Raw genomic sequence first — 21241 nt, 5'->3', positions numbered from 1 at the left:
GCGGTGGCTACTGGTCGGGAGAAAAGAGTGAAAGATGGTCCGGTGGACAGGGCACGGCAGAAAGAAGAGGCACCACGTGAAAGACACTTTGATGGCTGATCACACTTGAGATCGTACGATGATTGTTGGATGATCAAAGCAATTTTATAGAATCCATTAAGCTCAACCACTTATTTATTCATTAATATTCGCTGCTGCCAGAATGTTCACACGATCAATTGATCGCGACTGATGGCTATAAAATTCCTATTTGTGGCCCCAAGCACTTTTTATTGTTGCTCAGCTCCTTTCGGCTACTTCAGATGGGGCGCAACAGGGGCAAAAAAGAGCCCCAAGACATTGTGTCTATCTTACAACATTGTCATCAATTAGTTGATCTCTCAAATGGAAATCATAATATATTTTAATGCCAGTGCTAAGAGAGAAATTTTATGGGCTCTCCACTGCGAGGCGACACACGGAGTTGTTCACTGGATGTTGCTCTCGATGTCTTAACAAATTGGTTGTCGTTCGCGGTTAATTTCTATGGAAATCGAGCGACATGGCCTCGAGGCGGTAACGACAACCGCGAGATTTGTGGCTCTCCACCATCGCAATGCCACCCAAATTTCTCGGAAAATTTATGTGACACATCTCCTCCGCCCCATTTCCAAAGCCCCGCACGTTTTTACGGCGTGCGGGTGTGCGTGAATTTGGCGCATTTCACACTTCATAAAAAGAGTTGAAACACATTTTGAGTCACTCTTCTCAAATGGATGCGCTTTTGACATTTTTCTCCTTCGCGCTCTCGCGATGTTTGGCACTTCTTGAGACAGTGCCATCATCGTGTCTTGATGAGGTGACGAAGCACTTTACGATCTCTAGCACTTAACGTATGATTTATTGATGGCATCTTCACTCACGGAACATCTGACAAAAATTTCACGATCACTTTCCTCCACCCATCGTTTCATTTTGCGCCTCGGCCGTGATTTTCTCACCATTTCTGCAATGCGCTCGTGAGGAGAGTTGACGAAAAAAGCACGACACACTCCAGTTTGGCGAAAAATTTTCCGTGTGCGAAAATGCAATTTTCTCACTTCGCGACTCGTGGCAGAAATAACAATTCTGCGACACATAAATACAAGCGGAGACTTTTACGAGTGTGGGAGTTTCATGCACTCAAAGCTACATCAGCCGCCGTCTTAGTTACAAATTGTGGTGCTACTATAGACTTTAAGGAAGTTTAAAACAATGGAAGGTTAACACATTCGCATGACAAGGCATATAAATGTGAACAACAAGCGAGATGGGCAGAATGTGAGTTCAATTTATGGATGAAAGGAGAAAATTTTGATTATAGGGACGGATTAGGGTTAAACACAACTTCTTGGTGAGAAAATCACCAAAGTTTTATAACCTTTCATGGTCGAAATCTCTGAAATGATATATAGAATCTCCCAGAGATTTGATGTTGCTGACGTGAATTCACCATCGTTTGTCATTAAATTAATTTATACGATATGCAATCGAGAATTTTCACAAGAAACCCATAAATTATCCTCCCTGCAAAATGCTGTCTGACTCCAGTTCGCTGATGTGTGATTTAATTCCATTCCACCAGCATTTTCTACTGTGATTTTATTTTGGCGCCCCCCAAATGACGACCGCAAAACTGCCGGATCATCTTGCTGTAATCATCATCCCAAAAGTCTCCTCTGCAAGTGCTCCGCAATGACTGATGCTGAATCATGATGCCAACACAAATCCACCCCACACATTTCTCGCCTGCTGGCGACAATGTGTGTGCAATATATTTTTTTCCTTCTGCAAAATTTAACGACAAAACCCCACAATTTTCCTCTTCACTGACGCGGGGGAGACAAAGAGACCAGGAATCCAAACCAATTTTCTCCCCAGCAACAATTAACAATATGTTTGAGGTGATCGAGGAAAAGACGTGCACTAAAGATTTCCATCATTGTGTTTTCCCCGTCCAACATAATGACATTCTCACCATCAAATGAGGAGGAATCTTCTTGTCCATCACCCACTTTTGTCCCGAGTCGCTTCCGCGTGGAATTGCCGTATTGACGCGCATCTTGTTGTTTGATGATTTATTCGTTCTTTTACATAAATACAGCCCACAAACAGGTTTCGCTTAATCTCACGAGAGGCGAACTCAGCGCAAGTGATTAATGTGAAATTCATTTAATATTTGTTGTTGACACTTTATCACTCGCGACGGACGGTGACAAATTATGTATTGAAGGCTTAAGAAGGTTGTGCGATCCTTCCGATGCCAGCTAAGCGAGGCGACGGGAGTTTTCGCATGTTTCTGGAATGACACTGGGCGAAGAGTGAATGACACATCAGCTCGTAACTCAGTGATTGCATTTTCTTCGACTCGAGGGTGGGCCTGATGAGGGTCGGGCGAGAGGCATCTTGGGATGTCGATGGTCAATGATGGAAGGGTGTGCGCCAAATGATCAAAGATGTGGAAATTCGTCTCGGAGAGAACGACAAAGTCTTAATGATTCTCATCGAAACAATGGGCATCGTTCTCACGGCAGAATCCACGAGGGAGGACGCCGCCCCAGATGACCAGGGCCACAGTGGCGTTCGCATATATCAAAAGGGTAGCTGGCAAGACATCATTCTCGCCCCACTTCCTGCGGGACACTGAGATGGGCGACCGAGGAGTGAGGGCATAATCCCGGCAGCAGGGTCACGCAATGGCTCTATGAACTGCCGGAGCAATTACCCATTTCGACTGGATATAAATAAATGCTACATCGTCGTCAAATGGGACGAACATCAATTAGGAGCAGAGGTCGTTTGGCAACACCTCGAGAATTATTATGGCTCTATGTGTAATGGATAGTTGTTGTCAGAGGGTTTGCTGTGCAAAAACCGCTCACTGGCCCTCTCCTCAGTCCGCCAGGAACCACGCCAGAGGAAATATATAGAAAATTAATGGGAACTTCACACAGAATCCCGAGGGGAATGACAGTGTGCACAAGTCCCTCGGTGAGTTTTTCCCTGCGGAAAATCGAAAAAGGTGAGCCCCAAAATCACAATGATAATGATTTTACGATGATGGAATATTACAATAAAGTCAACGGTGAGATAAGCCTGTCACATGACGCTCTATTTGACATCCTCGAGGACGGAATGGATGATAAATTGACTGCCGTCAAAAGGCGGCTTATCACGTATGAATGCCGATTGAATCGGGACTCTTTGTTGTTATGGAAATTGTCAAAGTGGTCATGAGCTGAAGGGTGGATTATTTCCCACTTTTCTTGGCAGAAGAAAATGCCTCTTCATCAACTGTAACATATATCACTAACCCTGTTTGTGATACTAAATTTGTGATAAAATTTCGTGGAATAGAACGCAATAATGCTCCTCTTTTGTCATATCAGTCACAATATCTCCCAGTAAATCAATACATATCAGTAGTGTGGCGTTAATATTGATTTAATTGCATCGAAATGTCATCGAAACACGCCACATGATAAGATTAATGACTTCTCGATGGCATTATTTATTGTGCTGGGAAAATTGAAATGATTTCTGGGCATCCCACTTCTTTTATCGGCGATGGCATTTGTGCGAGGCGGGAAATCTATTTTCAGTCCATTTTCAATTTTCCATGAAACTCTATAAAAACCACGTAGAAGCCAAACACCACATTCAACTCTTCCATGGATCGAATTACGGCGAGAGTGGCCAACAAATGCAGTCGTCACACCAAGCAACAATAATTTCCATCATCTTTTTCCTCCGCACGCCACTCCGGGAAAATTGACTTTTCTCCACCAACTGCCATGTCTATTTTTGGTCATTTCAGTGGAATTCCATGGCATTTTGTCGCTGGCTTGGAGGAAGTCTCTCGATGCTCAGATACCAGCTGCAGCCATCTCGCAGCTCTTGCTTCAATAACAAATTCACATATTGGCTTCATGTCACCAGATTAAGTGCAATTTTATTGCCTTCTGAACACCAAAGAGGCAAACAACGGCGACTCCTTGCAGCACAAAATATTTTATTGGACTTTGCCACAGTTTAAATGGCCGCGCACACTGTAAACAAGTTACTTTTCTGGCGTTGCATTCAAATAAACAATACGCCAGTGCACATCTTGGCTGAGGGTGGAACGTCTAAAATTGTAATTCACATTCCCTGAGTGAAGAAACACGGTAGATTTTCCAATTCTCCAAAAGACAGTTTTTTGTATGAATTCACGGGCGATTTGTTGACGCGAAAGTAAACATGTGAAGTGGTCAGGAAGTGAAAGAGGCAGAGAGAGAGAGAGAGTAATTTTCACCACCAATTGAAAATAACATGTTATTCGGATGTTTATCAATTATGATTTATTTTGCCTAAGATCACCCGCACTTTCCCGCCTCTTTCTGCTTCTCGCGCCCTAATCGCACAGAGTTTATAAGCGCACACAATATATTTTTTGCCTCTGCATGGCCAACAGTGTACTTCTGTGCTGCGCAATGGCAAGGAAAAAGCCAAAGAGAGTTTTGTGATTATCCATCCGAGAGTATAGTATAAAATTGTGAATATTTTTGCTGGTGATCCGCGGCAGAATAAAAATCATAATTACATACGCTACCGATCGACATCACTTTGAGCGTCCATTTTTCGCGCGTCACCTAAATTATAAATGAGGAGTTCGTGACTGTGAGTCACGAGACGCATAAAATTCACTGGGATAAGGTGCATAGCCAAGGCATAGGGGAAAATGTGCAGTAGAATGCGGCAAAGTGGAGAAGAAGTACGGAAAATGTATAATAAAGCGTTGAATTTCTTCGATGATGCTTTATTAAATGCACGGGGCATCTCTTTGTTGGACTCCCATGCCATAGGTAGTTGAGTGCGAGCTGAGGTGCATCTCAAAAAGGGGGTGGACCGGAGTCGGCCCGCGCGATCTCTCCTGGTCAATCTGGACCTATAAGTTGGGTGTTGAAGGGAACAGAGAGACGCTAATTTCTGCCATCCACTTTAATCGGCGCATTTTCATGCCCTTTGAGTCTTTTCTTTGCTTTCTCACTTTGCGACTTCAGCACATTTTCCGCAATCTCAGACGCATCATCGCGCGCTTCCTCTGCAATTCACACACCGCAATTCATGTGGAATTCCTCCTCAAAGCACACACGCTGGAATTATTCCCTGGGCTCGTCCAGATCGCGCGATGATTCCCTGGGCTCTTCGGAGGTGTGCAAGAGGTGCTAAATTCATATTGCACCAACCGCGCACTTGTAAGACAACAAGTGTAGATTATTGTTGACTTCTCAGGTTCAATGGTGGGTGCGAATTGGAGCCACCCACAATTGTTCTCGCGATGCTCATGCATCCACTTTCTCAGCACTTAGCACATGTAAAATACGACTCTGGGCCACACTTTTTTGCTCACTTCTCCGCCAACATGAGCATAAAAGAGAGTCCCTGGGAGAGCACAACCGAAAGCCATTCGCGTGTTCAGCTCCACAACCAGTTCCGATTGATTTTGAGATCTGAATTTAACTACGTGCAATTTTTCTTTCAACACCAAATTTGTTTTACACCCAATAAAATTATTTTATTATGCTCTCTGAATCGCATGGAGGAGTCGCAGAAACTGAAAATCGAGTGCATCTTTCGCATTGAACATTTGGTGCTGTTACTATGGATGTTTATGGCCTCTGACTTTTATTCCATGGGCTATTCTTGTCGCGTTAACCAGAGGATTTGTGAGACGGAATTGTCAAAAGTTCAGGTGATTTAGCCAACAAGCAATAATTAGCGGTGGATAAACAGTGGGAAAAAGGCTGAAATGGCTCAATTTTGCGTATGAAATTAGCGCCTTGGCTCAATGATCACTAATCTGTTGTGTAAATTAGCATTGTCTGCACACAATTGATCTAATGGCAAAATCACACACAAACAGTGCGTCTCGGAGACAAAAGCCACCATTGTCTCTTGGTCCAGGAGCTCCGATGGTCTCCAGGCGATCGCGTGCTTCGAGAATTATGATCACGGTGCAAAGATTCTGCGGTGTGCAGACGTTAATTGAGCAAATCGCCGTATTAATTATGCTTCTGCTTCCTCAAGACACTCTTTTGCCCTCCACTGCAGATGAGACGATGCGGAAAGTTGGGAATTTATGGGATAGAAGAGACTCCTTGTGCTGGGTTGGATTTGAGTTTCTTGAAGTGCACTGAATTCACTTCTTTGGAGGAGAAACATTCAGGACGTCAAAGAGCTAAAGCCAGACGTCGTCCATCAAAAGTGTCAGGATGGGAAAGTTTGTAATGAAAGCCAGGAGAGTCAAAAGTTGCAGATAGAGCTCCGTAGAATTTCCATTGTTGCACTGCAATTTTCATTCACCATCAGCCACAATCTCCACGCCAAGATTCCTCGCTTGTGCTCCTTAAGAACATGGACACACAGAGTCGCTGGGAGGGTGGCTTGTGGGTGGGGTGGAATTGTGCATGTTAAATTTTCCATGGAGCACTAATAGAGGCCATTTATTTACTTAATGCCACCACCAAATTGCCACAAACTTTCATCTATATTTCATAAATTCACATTTTTCCGAGCAGTTCCTCCTTCACGGCATAAAGTCAAGAAACGACATTTTTTCCTTCCACTCTGTGGTTGTTTTAAATGACTTTTTTAACGAGGCGACCCATTAGAATTTCATGACAACATTGAAACACTTTTAACCCCAAAGAAACACACCAGAATCATCTGAAGGGAGCCAGAGAGAAAAAAAAGTCGAAGGGTTGCAGGGAATATACGAGGATATTTGTGGTGATTTGCTTGCCAGACGGAAATTCACTCTCGCAATTTCTCCCCTGTGACTCCTTCATTGAGCCATTTTGCAATCTTCCTCACACTCTTTCTGCAAATTGATTGTTTCCACAGGCAGAGAAAAGGTAAGGAAATACGCAAAAATTCTCCATTTTCTTTGCCAATTTGTCAATTTTGATGAAAATAATCTGACAGGATTACAAGATAAATTGTCAGGTATTCTCTGGCCTCATTTGGAAGTAATTCGGTGAAAAAAAATGCCCATTCCCCGTTTGTGGCCTAATAAATTTATTTTCTCCTTCTCAAATACGTCTAATTACGTGCGTGAAACCATCTTCCGATGTCTTAAGAACCATATTTTCCACTTTGTCCCCTCCCTGGGCGCGAGTAATTGAGCACAAAAAAGGCTGTTAAGACGGATTAAAGCCGCGAAAAAAATCCATTGTTGAAATGGCTGAAAAACCACCCCGAAAAGCCAAGAGGGTTGCGCCACGGAAAGGGAAATGTTTTTAATTTGAATTTGTGTGCTCCACGCATAATTAATTGCATGACATCTTCGGGCCATCACCTTCATCCTGCACCCCACCCACTTTCCCGCCAAAATGGGTGAAAGTTCCTCTGTTGCTTTTAATTGTAAATTAGGTGTGTAGAGTCTGTGACAAAGTGGTTTTCATTAAACATATTTAAATTGGTGTCCGTGGAAGGAATTGAGCGGGAAATAAATGAGAAATTCCACTAACTTACTGAGGAGATGTGGGAAAGCCAAGGGGCTGCTAATTAACCTCAATTATGCTCAACTAAAACTGCTTTCATAAACGTTAAACTGCTTGGTATGAAATAGAATAATTTAGGAAGTATATTTCAGAACAGGCCAAGTTCTGACAAGATTAAGAATTCAATTTTAGGAGTCCAAATATAAAACTGTAGCAGAATTCGGCGCGACGATCGGAACACTCGATTGTAATGGAGAATATTTCACACTAGATGTCACCACAAGGGCCTATTCTTACGATTAATTCCCTCTTTCGGAGTCTAACAGCAAAGTTCTGTTAGTAATCCACCCCTAGACTGTCTCGTCCTAATGGATCATCAGCTCGTTTGAGTGGCAGAAAAGAAGAAAGACAAACACAAGTCCTCTGGTAATGTTTAACAGTTAAAAAGAGTTTCAGAGACAGGGTTTGTTTGCTACAAAATAAATAATCATGCAGAAATAATTACCGAGTGACTGGGATTCTGTGGAATGCCGCTCAGCCCCGGGTATTCTCTGGGTTTGTTTTCTGGTGCCACGCACTCACCGAGATGGAAAACATTGGAAAAGGGGTCAAAATATCATTTTCACTGTCAACCCCATTCTATTTGCACAAACATTTTGCTACAGTTGGAATGTGGAACTCGAGGGTGCGGGGATTCCATCCGATTCTCGTCTCTCTCGAGAGAGGAGTTTACATTTTTGATGATCAAGAAAGATTATGGGAGTGTGGGTGGATTTGGGAAAGTATTCCGGGAGTGTGGCGAGTATTGAAGCTGCCCTGGAGGGATTTCTGGGCGGTGGCGTGTCTCACCTCATCCCGTCTCCGGGGTTCAGGGTTCAAAAGATGATTATAATCTTGTCTGTTTGGTCAAGCGGAAATACACTTTGCGCAAAAGGGACGCCATCCACCCACTTTTAATATATGACGAAGAGACGAAGTCATGTCGAAAATGGGTGATTAAACAATTTCAATTTGATTTCATTCATTTTGCATTGACTTACCATATAATCTCCTCGTTCAATCTCTTCAGGAATTTCCAGACTCTTCAGATGGGGAGATGTTTTCATACTACACCAGTGCGGGAATTTTCCACAGTGTGCCTCTGTCAATTGTCTCAGCAAGGAGCAGGAAATGTTTGATCCCAGAGCCAGGACGAGCAACTGGTAATTAGAAAAAAGTGCACAAAGTATATGAAAATATTTCACCAACAATGCATGAGTCTCTTTCCTTATTAATTTTTCCTTCTCCTTGCGGGGAGGTTCATAAGGCGATGCCACAGCAGTGGATTTGGGGCCAAGAGAGGGAGGTTAAGAAAAAAAACTAATTAAGGTTTGAGGATAAAAACACACACTGGCAGAGGAACTTCAAACGGATTCCTTAAATAGCTGCCTCACGGAGAAAAAGACGGATTCCTGGGTTGGGGGTGTCTTGAGGTTGTGCCATGATGTTTGCTCAATGAATTATATTTTAATTTAAACGGACGAAAGGCAAAGTCGCGCATCACTTTGTTCTTTCAATTTCATCATCTCCTGGACCATTTCTCCCGACACTGCCAGAGAATTCCTCCATCCTCCGCGTCGGCAAAATGCGGGAGCATGAATTTCAATTTTTTCTACCTCGAGAATTGCGCTGTGGCTTGAGAACTTGTGACAAACACTACTTGAAATGCACAGTGGAGAATTTGTGGCGTAATTTTCCAACCCTCAGCATGCTATAAATTGCACCCTATAAATGTATTGTGAGGGCAATATGTTGCCTATGACTTCTCGTGACATCTTGCATGGCGCAAAGGGGACATAAATTCACCTCAATGATATTCATTTCCTTCTTGGGCCCATTTTCCACGCCATAAAAATTGTCACTTTTTATTTTGCCATATCGCAAAATTTCCCCAGAGATGCAAATCTTGCCTCGAATCTTGCTCTCAAGACACTAGACTTGAGAGAAACACACGCGCTGCAATAAATGAAAATCCACAAATCTAATCTCATTCCATTATAAAACGCTCGAAGACACCGCCATGGATAAAATGTGATCAAAATCCTTCGGTAATAGTTTTGAAAATTATTGGCATACGAACGGCGAGAGTGAGGAAATTTATCGATTCAATTCCGTGTGGCGTAGAAGGTGCACAGTGTATGTAAGAGAATTAATAACATCCATTGCTGTGTGATTGATGAAATGCCGGAGCGTGACAAGTGTGGAATGAAATTGGTGCAAATTGTGGGTATTTATTTGAATATTGAGAAATATTGTTTCATGTCGAGTTGCAGCGGAGCGAAATGCCGCCCAGTCTGACATCGTGTTGTGGACCTGCGTCTCAGATGGTCAGGAGCGCCAAGACGCCCTCGCCTGGACTCTGGCTGAGATGAAGAAATTGAGCCAGATGACGCCTTGGCGCTCTGGGGAAAAGAATGAGGTAATTAGTGGGCGAGCGGAGGAGTGAGAACCCCTAACAAGACATCTATCATTCTTATTCGAGGATTTTTTGCGCCTTCTCTAAATCGTCTAACAAGATTTCCGTGCTGCCCTTTTAATTACACTCCGCCAGCACTCGAGTTGTTGTGTCTCAGAGGATTTTTTTTCCCTGTATCTTGCAGGGATGTTTTTGGGACAGGGGAAATCTTCAACCGCAGATTTTCCCATGGGGTAGCTGCAGAGGGCAATTTTTCACACCGAGATGGAGGAGAGATGAGGCTTCGAGTTGGTTGAGAAACAGAAACTCAGAGCAAACTAATAAAATTGATTGAGATGATATCATCCAGAGGCAATTCCGTGTGATGCCTTTTTATCTAAATTGTGTCATTCTTAATGCTTTTTTAATTTAATGATTCAATTAAATTCTTTATTTTGGCCTTCGTGCGCTTTTGTGCTTCACTCACACGTTGGACCACCAACAGAAGTTCACGACATGGACGAGAAGCATTTTGTCAGTAGCATTTTTCACATGCAACCTCTCTCAGATGCACTGCCAGAAGCTGAGACGTCCCGTGGAAGCGAGATGATGGATAAAGAAGCGAGTTCAGTGTCGCATCAAATCTGTCATTCCTCATTTAATGTGTGTGTCTCTCTGAATAATGACGCTTTAGTGACAATTATTGGCGGGAACCAGTTTTTTATGTGATCTCAAGAGATTTAAGAAACCACCCGGAGACAGAAGCAAGACTGAATACATCAGAGTCTGAGGCACACAAAGGCAACTGCTCATTTCGGATGGAGTTTTAACGGCTGGAGGCACCCTGTGATTATTTTTACGACTCAATGTGACTCGAAAAGAGTCACCTTCAATTAGGGACGATTCACTGGAGTTTGACGGACAAAACGACCGCCACCGATTCTAGAGCTTCTTGAATTCATCCAATGTCATCTTGTTTCTCAGAATCTTCCATCTCCGGTGCCAGAGGAATTTTGCCAGCAGGAATTTTCCTCGTCGCGCATTTGAGACACAAAAATGCCCAGTGATCTTTACGAGTCACAAAATTCCTTATCGCACTCTCAAAGTCACTTAATTATAAATAATCTAGAATTTTTACGACTCCTCGTCAATTTGGGACACCAAATGGAGGAAGTGTGTTTCGTTGTCGATCAAATGACCACATTAACGCTCTTTATCACACGACTTTTCCTAGCCAGACCAGAAGTCTTCCATTGGCACTCGAGAACCCTCGCAATTCTAGCTCGTGAGTGCTCAGATGGAAACAAGGGGCGGACAACTGATAGAATAAAGTGATACTACAATCCGCTCAAACTCTTCACTTCTTTCTGAACGATTTCTATAAATTTTCACGTTCTCTAGACTCTTGAAATTTGGCTTCAGAAGTAATGAGTGGGTCTCTTTCCCATATTCTTAAGAAAAAGTTATATAGCGACGCAAATCAACGTGGAGCAATTGGGAAATGTTTGACAGGTAAGTAATTGAGCTGTCCACCAAAAACGACAGCATCTGTTACACTCTCATCGTATTTTGGAGAGAAAGTCGACACGATGGCCTCCTGAAGCAGAACTTTGTCCATCGAAAGCTTCCCGTCCGACGCATCGCTCGCAGGGACACTAATGATAAGTGTGTTGAGTGAAAATATGCAATTAAAGATAATTAAAATAATTCCTCACGTGGACATGACAATGCGCGAAAAGAGATGGTGAATTGAATATTCTCCGCAAGATCAATTTGTTTACTTTGGGAGATTGAAACCTGCCCTATTGTCATGAAGTTGACATGAGCAATTATGCTCGGGGCACGATTGGGCCGGCGTGAATTGAACGACCGCACGTCGGCTCAGGTCGACGCGATCACCTGGCACCGCGGGGAGCAGCTTCACGACCTGTCAAAGGCTGTTGGAATAGGAGAAACATTCACTCGCAAGCTCTGTCGATTTCCCGCCAAATCACTTGGGCATCAGCAACATCTCTGCGCCGCTGCAGATGAAACAGTTTACATCGAAGGTGCAAATAATTGATGGATGCGTCTGAGGCTTTATGCTCATAACATGATTTTAAGATGCCATTCCGATGCCGAATCCTGCCTTGCGCTCGGAGAAGCGAGAGAAGTCATGTTCGGCTCGGCTGCAGGACTCCAAGAGCGGACATGAGGAGTATATCACAGTCGGCAGAAGACACTGTCCAAGAGATTAAATTGTCGGCGAGCGAGAGGCAAGATAAACATTTACTCGCGGCATTGTTTTTTCACACTTGCACCTGACATGCAACAGATTTATTGCTAATCGAGCGCCAAAAGGGCGGCTCACGATGACAAACGCCGAACTCGGCGGGAAACTTCCAGTGCGGGATTCATTTCCGCGATGTTCCGCCCTAAGACATCATCATTGATTCCCGCATGGGTGCCTTAATTGCCTCCCTGCGATCGCCTGCGATCTCGCGAAATCGATCCAAGCCATAAATATCATCCGAGATGCGCGAGAATCAGTTTCTCAGGCTGGAGGATTTTGCCTTGCATCTTCCAGGTGTTTCAATCACTCTCACTCTGGTGTCCTTTCCTCTATATTCTTCTTGTCTTCCATATGCGCATGTATCATTGAAGATTCGCCGAGATGAGAAGACTCTGCGATCAGAGTTGAGAAGACTCAAGCTGTTGCACTGCATTTCTGCGCGTGTCGTTGTCTTGAGGAAAATTGAATTGGTCAAAAATTAGACTATCTATTTGCGGCTTCAAATGGAATAAAAGACACATTTGTCATTTCAGCGGCTTTTCTTATGGCGGAAACAATCATATAGCATGTGAATTCTCAACTCTGATCTCCCACTATGCAAATGCCAAGTGAGTCGGTCTGAGAAATGAAGTAATATTCAATTAACCATTAAACGCCAATCAATATGAGACGATTTATTGACGCTGGACAGAATATCATCTAAAAATATGCGTGTTTGCTGTCTCGGGCCCAGACATTTTTCTGTCGCTCTCGCGATCAGCAAAGAAAACATCTGGCTTTGAGGAGAGTCTCTGGCTGGTACAATGATTGCGATGGCCTATAAACAAAACATAAAACGGTGTGGCGTAATTCAATATTCATAACAAATCTGTCATTTGTCACTTTTCACGGGAGAAGCCAGAAAAAACACAAACGCGACGCTTTTAGAGACTTTTTTCTCAAGTTTAATTTTAGCGCAGATCTCACAGCAGCAGTCCCGATCGCAATGCTGAAGATGAAAGTCTCTCGCGTGGTGATTTCCTCACCAAACCATGTGTAGTTCTTTTTCTGGGCAAGAGCAAAACAATTGCTGTGTGCACCAACACGTCGCGCTTCCCTGGGAGTGTGGGTCAATTAATTTATGTAAATTCCTCCCCACACTCCGCCACGAGGTCACGGGATCAGTGGGAAAGAATGCCGTCGAGCGCGCGCGCCTTCATGGGAAAAAAAGTGTCTTGACATAGCATAAATCATTTATTTGGTTGTTCCTCCAAAACAGACCATTTAAATAGCTAATCGAGCGGCGAGCTCAATCAATATCTCCAAGAAATTTCTGTCTCTCCATGGCGCAGAGTCATGAAATCCGCATGTTTCTCTCATGCCTCGAGAGAGCCTCATTGGATTTATTGGACCGAAATTGTCACACTGTGGGGGCTTTTTTGTCCAACCTCCATGGATGATTAAAGAGTTTCCGGGAATAATAAGTCAGGCCACTTCTAATTAGGAGATTCTTTCAGGTGATTTTCTCATGAATTTCATCGTCTCTCGACTATGACACAATCCATTTAGGCGGGACAGAGTTGCCTTGGGGAAAAGTGACAAATTGTGTGACACTCTCATTACCAAAGCGAAAGAGGTTGAAGATATATATTCCGCTCTGGATCCACCTGAGCTGCATGAGAGATTCTCTTCACGAGCAATTAATTCATCAAGATCCGCAACGCTCTTTAAAGTCCACCACAGCCGAGATTGAGGGTCAGGAAGTGGCCATTGTCTCAGGTGGAATAAATTTGTCACATTTCGCGCGACAATACCACCATAAATCTTCATGTACTTTCATCCCTCCCTCATCGGCTGCGCTCTGGTCATTTAATTGTGATCTCTCTCTGTGTGGCAAATAAGAACAATAATAGCCGAGGCGCAGGGAAAGACGACAAATGACTCGAGATAATTTACTGACTCTCGGCCATTATTAAGACGCCCTCCGCGTTCTTTGCACCATCGGACAAGATGGGAATTTATCATCATTTGCCAGCTGGACCCAGAGTGAGATTATAGAACTGCGAGTGCGGCTTCCGCCAAAAAGGCCCAATCACTGGACGCTCATCGCACTCCTCTGCAATTAAGCTGTAAAATGTTAATTAGTTCACACGATGGACGAAACTCCGCAATTGTGCTCTGGAATGTTTCCACCTTCTTTTCGGGTCACATGTTCAGCGCGCAGAGCGATTTCCTTGAGTCATGAGAATGCGATCATCGCGCCTGATCCAATTGATCGGCTGTGAGCATCCACAGACTCCGCGACAGCTGAGAAGCCACCCTAATGGCTGAGGAATCCGAGACTGTGGCTGCCGAGGATGGATTTATGCATCAAGTCGTGGCTTTAATTCGCTGGCATTTTGCATCTCGAATTGCAGAGTCAATAGTTCTGCTGGGAGGGAATAATTGCCACTCGGGTGTCTGATCTCGCATCGCGAGGGGATTTGTCACTGCACGGCCGAGTGGGAGGAGGACGGAGAAGCCGATGAGACACGCTGTCACTTGCCCAAGTGATTAGAAGACAATGTCGAGGAGCGAAGGTGTGAGGCGTTTTGGCAATCCACCGCTCTTCAGCTGTGCGCACATGGCTGAGTGTCTTCCAATTGTAAATGACACTGTGGCTCGCAATCTGACAGCTAATGAAAATTACGGTATTGCAGGACCGAGCAATTTGTACTGGAGCCCCTCGTCTCACCGCTGCTCTTTGCAACAGAGCTGCAAGTTCCTCCGGAGAACCACAAGTAAATGTTCTCGGGTTCTCCTCATCTTGCCACAATTTCCAACAATGTTGTGTCACCAGGCGGGGGCAGAGGAGCAGCCGCCTGAATGGGAATAACTAATTCCGTGTCTCGAGACACACACAGAGTGTGAGGGACGATATGGTGAGACCACAAGTATTGATAGCGCGGCACAGAGACCAAGCGAGACACGGACATGAGGACATGGGACACGACACCATTAATTAACAAGATCGCACTGTGAGGTTTCTCATCTCATCCAGAGCTGCCTCAATCGCGCTCAATGAGGCAGATTTACGGGCGTTCGCCCATGCCCATGGCCTCAGAGGGTGGTCAAGTGCACTTGACCATGTGCGTCATGCAATAACACTCGCCATGAGCGTAGCCAGAAGGAGAACTCGCGCAGCTTGAAGGCTTCTAAAAGAAGCACACCGGCAACTTTTGCATATTCCAAGCATTTGAAGAGAATTCTAATTGAATAATGAGTGCGAGGATAAAATGCTTCTATTAGAATGCCTCGCCTTCTTCGATGCTCCGCCCACTAGTCACTAAAAACCAAGCTTTTCCTAAAATTTTCAGTCCATATCCATGTGACAAATAAGCTTCAAACCTATTTTGTCCATATTTTTCGATTCTCGACCTAAAATTGGATTAAAAATCATTGAAAGCTACTATTAATTACCTTTAAGAAGACCCTGAACCATCTGCGTTCTGAAATAAATCGATACCCATAAAATGTAAGTGATCAAGTCAGCAGTGACTACACCCATGACATTAGCGAACAAGGAGAGGTCAAGCTACAAGCTAGACAACATGTTATAGTTATTTGAAAGCCCTTTCGTGTTAATTTGAGAACACCTCAGATGAGGAAATCGCGGTGCCAAATTCACCTTCTCGTCACTTATTTTCTCTCCTCGCCACATAATATAATTGAAGGAATTTCAGGCTCATTTCCCTCTCGTTGGCAATGCGCAATAATTTCCTCATTGCAGACTGTTTTTCTCTCGCCAGACATCATTTTGTGCAATTTCCCCGCGCGATCGCGATCCATTTGCTCTATCGTCATCGTCACAATTCACACCATTTGACCTCCCGCCACCTCTTCTGGGTGATTTTGTGTCCGGCAATCTCGCATCGATTGGATCATAGGCTGGGCGAGCTCCGGCTAACCCTTTTAATGCAATACTGTTGTCGCTTCATACGAGAACCATTTAATTGGAAATTGTTCATAAAACGCGAGATCACGCCGATAACAAGGTGCTATACATAAAGAGTTGACTTCTTGCGAGAGAAAGAGTCCTGGGCAACATGTGGAGCTGGGTGTCAGGCGAGGAGACTATCGACCTCGTGCTGCTCGGCCAGCACAGCCCATTATATTGGATCACATATGGGGTGATATATCTCTGAAAATTCCACGGGATTTTTCATAAATGCTCTGTCAAGAGCAGCGCGCATTCGCCATCTCTCTGCTCTAAATTCCGTGCACATTGCAGTGGACCCGCGGGAAGGCGCAATTTCCATGGCCGGAGAAATTTCTTCTCTAATGTGCGCGCGAGACAGATGAAAAATGCGTGGGTCTTCGCGGCGTGCCGAAGAGTGATTTCAGAAGCCAATGTTGAGTGGTGTTTTATCTGAAGCGGCGCTTTTTGATGATCACCATCACGGTGTGAGGCGATCTGGGGCCACTTCTGTGACAAATTCGCCCAATGATCTTCATCAACATCTTGTGTGAGCCACTCAGTCACCCATTCAGCCCACGAACGGGCTTCTGTCATTGTTCTTCCACGTCCCTCGCGCCGCGCAGGCATTCTCAGAGCTCCAGAGAATTAACTTACTGGCTTCTGGCCAAGTTCTTCTCAAAGCAATCTCCATGAGACATTTATATGACTGTCGCACCTCTTTTGTTGCTGCACGATCACCGATGATTGCGCTCATCTCTCTGGCCCATTGTCTCGCGCGCTGCGGAAGATCCGTCACACAATAGCGTGTCTTGTATTTCAGTGATTTTTGTCACTGTCACACCGTGAACTTTCCTGTATGGAGTCTCTTTATGCCAAAAGTGAATGGCGAGAAATTAATTTATGCCCAAAGCAAAGTGTCGTTCTTCTCCGTCCATTCAGATTATGATTAATTGTCGCGCTGGACAATGGGAGTGGACAATTCCTTATGTCACTCTTGTCTCGCTGCCTTATCGCCCGAGATGCACGGGAAAAAGAGGCCTCTTTTGTGGTCTCATCCGGTAGTGCACGAGCTGCTGAAGAAACTACTGAATTTCCAACCAAACAATGCTCGAAATCCACGCGCGAGTCAGAATTCTTCGGTCTCCCCTCAAATTTCCAACTAATTTCACTCGAAAATCCTTAAAGCAAATATGTCAACAGAGGATTTCCCCAAATTGTTGGGCTTACATTCGAATTGAACCCTCCGGCTGAGTGTGTCTCTCGCGGCTGAGGGTGACTTTCGAGAGGGTCGCATTTGCCCCAAAGGAACACTTCCTGCGTTCGCCAAAGAAGTCTCTCTTCAGATACAGAGCACACAGAAGAGGGTGTAATCATCCGATTGGAAAATCTAATTAGGAAACTGTTGTCTTTGATTAAAAATTGAAGTCACTGCGGTGGGATTTTGTGGGGTGAAAAAATGAACCGAGAACAGTTGAAACTCAATTCCGAGCGGCAGTTGAAGTGCGGTTTTTGCGGAAGAAGGTAAAAAAGGGTTGAGTTTTGGTCAAAACTAGAATATTTTGATAGTTAGAGAGTCCGTGGAATTTGACTGAACCCAGAAAGAGAGGCATTTTTCCGCAACTCACCGCAGAAAGATGTGTTGAGAGGCGCGGGGTGTAATTGTTTGATGGTGGCCAACAATTACTGTATTGTGAGACAGCTGGAGAGATCCAGATAGAATTCCAGCGAGATGCTGTGGGGGAATAGTGGATTCCGAGAGCACAGAGGAACTCAAATGGGAGATTGTGTCGTGGTTTTTTGCGCCCAGGGACAGACCGCGTGCGAGAGATCCAATTTTTACCGACACCAACTCGCACCTCTGCGCTCGCAACAGGAGCAATTTAGTAAGACTTTGACAGAGATTCAGGCAATATGGAGAGAATTGCTTCTGAATTCCCAAATCTCGTCTGCTTGTTCGTACTGGGAAATCTGGTAAAATCTTAAGATTTGGGAACGGCTTCAAAGAATCACACATAGTTTTGGTGATGAGTTGAAATGCGAATCTATTGCAAAGTGCTCTGCCCTTGGCTCTCTGGCTCGCTCTATCTTTTCACTTATGGACCATGACTTCTTCAAATTATGCACAGATTAAATCTGTCAGTTGCCATCAATTTTTTTGGCATGTCATCCCAGTCGCGGTTCTCTGTCCCATTTGGTGGGGCCCGCGTGCTCTGGGCTCCCTTCGGAGTGGGAGTGAGTGACACAATGAGTGGCCTTTTTGTGTGCCCCTTTCGCGCGCAACACTATAAAGAAATTGGTCTCGTAATGTCGCTCTGATGATGCGATTAGACCACGATTTGTGTGAGGAGAAGAAGTGACCTTATCTGATCGGCTTTCTTGTCTCTCGTGCGCGCGGCTCTTCTTTCTCCTCGCAGCCCCGCATTTGGGCTGCGCGAGTGGAAAAGACGCATTTCTTGCACATTTACAATCTGTCTCGCAGTTTGTCATTTTATTATGTGGCGAGTGGCTGAGACAAGGCGATCCCAATGCCTTTTCGTGTGTCTCTCCGAGTGGCGGAAAAAGAGAGACAAAACGGTATATATCGAATCCCATTTTCGAAGGCACACACACACACAACTCCCCATTCCACAAAAGAGACTTCAATTTCAGTGAACAAACATCTCCTCCAAAGTGGCTGATGAAAAAATTAATTGTTTGCCTTCAACGGAAAACTAATCAGTTCATTCATCTAACCCTTTTTTCTGCGCGCATAACATCTCGGCGCGCGGCTCACGCTGGCCAAACCACAAAATTTCACAATAAGTCGCTGGCGAAAAAACCGATCATGAAGCTACAAATGTCACTCCTTCACACCAAATAAATCTTCTGTGAGATGCTATTATTAAAATTTTCATACACTCCGCCGGACATTTCTCTCGTGGCGATGCTCTATCGCGCCCATTGTCGATCGGTCGCTGGCGAGATCACGAATTTGGAGAAAAGGAGGATGATCAATTTGTTGGACTTCTGGCACGGCGTTTGCGCCTTCTCTGGTGGCACATTGTGCAAGAGTTCACCACCAAAAACGATAGACTTCATCCAAGTCACGAACTTCATCACGCACAGGATGATCAGCGCGGAATATACGTTATACCATCTTGCCATTTGGCGTTGTGCGCGCACTTCATTGGCTTCTTGCACATCGACAATTCCAGGAGACATAAATTTGTGATAAAGCCACCAGCAACAGGATGGCGCAGAATGAGAAATATAAAGCTAATGTTTGCGACACTTCTTTTGAATTACATGCACACAATTTAGCATGCACAGAATCGCGCTGTGTGCACACATTGTGGGTAAAAATTGTCCAAGAGAGATTGACTTACACCTTGCTGCCGATCGAACATCGTTTTCGCATTAATGTCCACTGATAAGGACACTGGCGATATGCCGTCTTATCGTGGCGGACAGTGAGTCTGGGCGTTGTTGTCCAGCGGAGATTCCTCAGTATCCCTCAATTGGAGGGCACAATAAATTCCCTGCGACTTGCTTCTTGTGAAATTCCACATGAACGCTGTGTGTCGCTCCGAGGAAGAGCCAATAAATGGCTATCGTGTTGATCTCTCACCATCACTCCGCGCCCGATAGCACTCAGCATAGTCACCCCTCGTCTCGCGCGAGACCCGCGCTTTTGTGCCCGCACTTGGCTGATCAAAGCCAACGTCCCCGGTCATTTTGTCCGCTCTCGCTCACTCTCGGCCAGATCACACGGCGAAAAGGAGTCATTTGTTATGGCATCGACCGATGGGTGTGCGAAATCTCGCCCAATATAGCGCTCGACTCCGGCGACCCGCCCGCACCGCGATCGGCCGGCAGATAGATAGATGAGTAAGTGCACTACTTGGGCATGTGAAAATTACAATAAGCACCACATATGAGATGTAACTGAGGCGCTGGTACAGCAAATTATTGTCTATACGTCGTCCATTTGATCGGCTCCACAATTGCTTCCACCGCGCGATCGTCAAACGATCACCGCGGATCGCATTTGAATGGAAGTGAGGCGAGAGCGATTGCTTAGACAGTCCTGGGAGACACTCAAACCATGGCCACTGAACTTTTCCGCATTTTCATCAGAATGCCAGCAGTCTTTTAGCTCAGGCTGTCCTGATTACCTCTGTCTTGATTGCATCTCCCAGTCCAAATGATGACGGATATTGCAGTTTAGACAACTCTTCTTTTTCCTGCACTGCTGCCTTTTGTGGTGTGATAGACAATTGCAGCAAAATCCTTAATTTATCACAAGCAACAGATTCAATCATACCGAAAAGTGAATGCTCTCGAGCATGCACAGGGTGGACGTCTGCAATTAGAGTGTTTTGCACAACAATTCCACACCCTGTGAGAGCCCGTATTAAAATTTCTCATCTTGTCGTTCGTGTCACGATTCGCCATTGTTGACGTCGCTGACAGTAACACGATGATCATTGGCCTCACAATGATCGTGCGTTTCATTTCAATTAAAATCCCAAATCTCTCAAATCACATGTCATTTTGTCTCAATCAAACTCTCCTCCGGACCAATCCGAGCAATCCAACTGGGCGATCGAGCCGCGATCGCGCAAGAGCCGACCAATATATAGACATTATCGCTCTGTTATTATTAAAAATGAACATACAAGAGAGTGGGAATGCGAAAAAATTTATTAGACATTAATTTCATGCCATTGGATGGATGCGATGAAAAACAAATGGGAACATATCATGACACGATCATCTCACGATTGCCATAGTTATTTCCACTTTTAACTTTATTGAATTGTTAACAATGCCATAATTTTGCACTAAATCTCTCTCTCTGGCTTCCCTTCTCCATCTCTTTCCGTGTGGCGTGGGCTTTTTTCCCAATGCAGCACTCTCGCATTGGGCTTCAGTCCGGGCGAGGAATAAAAAAGAGTCACTAATAGCACTAAACACCACATTCATCTTGGGAAAAGAAGAAGCCCAGAGAGATGATGATGGGATGGTGAGTTAAGACCATCGTTTCAACTGAGATCTTATGCACATGTCTCGATCATTTAGAGATCATCATAAATGCACCTTAATTGCACTTTTAT

Source organism: Phlebotomus argentipes, unplaced genomic scaffold (genome assembly GCF_947086385.1).
Source record: "Phlebotomus argentipes unplaced genomic scaffold, Phlebotomus argentipes genome assembly contig_6, whole genome shotgun sequence".
Classification (NCBI taxonomy): domain Eukaryota; kingdom Metazoa; phylum Arthropoda; class Insecta; order Diptera; family Psychodidae; genus Phlebotomus; species Phlebotomus argentipes.
The sequence above is the reverse complement of the archived record's forward strand: the minus strand, read 5'-3'. Positions refer to the sequence as shown.